Consider the following 1,497-nt stretch of genomic DNA (forward strand, 5'->3'; position numbering starts at 1 on the left):
GTTTCTCCTGTCTTTTCCCTGTGTTTCCCCTGTGTTTTCCCTGTGTTTCCCCTGTGTTTCCCCTGTGTTTCCCCTGTGTTTTCCCTGTGTTTCCCCTGTGTTTTCCCTGTGTTTTCCCTGTGTTTCCCCTGTGTTTTCCCTGTGTTTCCCCTGTGTTTCCCCTTTGTTTCCCCTTTGTTTCCCCTGTGTTTCCCCTGTGTTTCCCCTGTGTTTCCCCTGTCTTTTCCCTGTGTTTCTCCTGTCTTTTCCCTGTGTTTCCCCTGTCTTTTCCCTGTGTTTCCCCTGTGTTTTCCCTGTGTTTCCCCTGTCTTTTCCCTGTGTTTCCCCTGTGTTTCCCCTGTCTTTTCCCTGTGTTTCTCCTGTCTTTTCCCTGTGTTTCCCCTGTCTTTTCCCTGTGTTTCCCCTGTCTTTTCCCTGTCTTTTCCCTGTGTTTCCCCTGTGTTTCCCCTTTGTTTCCCCTGTGTTTCCCCTGTGTTTTCCTTGTGTTTCCCCTGTGTTTCCCCTGTCTTTTCCCTGTGTTTCCTTGCCCCCTTGTGATCTTGTCTGTCTTCCCCTGTCTGTTCAGGTCTGTGCTGTGGACTGTACCTGCCAGCCAGCTCCTCCGACCCCGCCCCCTCTCACACCTGCATGTCATCATCTCATCATCAACTAATCTACAGCTGTATTTAACCACGGCGCAGTCCACCAGGATTCGTTGGCTCGTCTGCTGGTCTGAGCGGTACACCTGTCCGTTCCTTTGCCTGTCTTCAGCCCTCTGTGAGACCTGTCGAGCCTGACCTGACCTCACCTGCCTGATAAGCCCTCAACCCAGCCCAGCCTTGCCTGCTGGTGAGGATGTATTTCTGGCTGCGGTTCATCGTTTCCTCGTCAGTGTGCTGAACTTCCATAAACTGTCTTTGTGTCTGATGAAGTGAACGACGCTCACGACGGGACGCGCTCTCTCTCAGTGTGGATCAGCCTCATTCTAACTAAATGTTGTTGAACTTCTCATCCAGCAGCGAAGCAGTTTGAGACATTTCCTGTGATTTCAGAGCGTTTAGCAGCGTTGAGAGTAAAGTTTGTGCTGCAGAGCGTCAGAAAACACGTGACTGACCAGCACGTTTCCTCCACGACTGACTAAACCAAAGACCATTAGCACGCTCGTCAGCTCGGCATCGCTGGTACAACTTTATCCAAAACTAGACGTCCTGCAGGTATTTGACTCATTTCTGGCTTTTCTTCGTGGATTTTCTCTTTCCTTTACTCAATTTTTGGCTTTTACTGAAATATCTCAGCAACTATTGAAGTAAAATGAACATCCCTGATTTCAGTGCAGGACCAGGACCAGGACCAGGACCGGGACCGGGACCAGCCTGCGTGGTGCGAGTCCTAGATCAGAGAAACTGTGCTGACACATGAATGTAACGCCCCCTCCCAGCGCTGACACGAGTGAAGGTGTCACATCAACAAAGGTCGGGTCCCTCAGAGGGATTCATGAGCCTGCAGACGGCGAGGAGG

This window comes from Chaetodon trifascialis, chromosome 15, assembly GCF_039877785.1.
Source record: "Chaetodon trifascialis isolate fChaTrf1 chromosome 15, fChaTrf1.hap1, whole genome shotgun sequence".
Taxonomy (NCBI): domain Eukaryota; kingdom Metazoa; phylum Chordata; class Actinopteri; order Chaetodontiformes; family Chaetodontidae; genus Chaetodon; species Chaetodon trifascialis.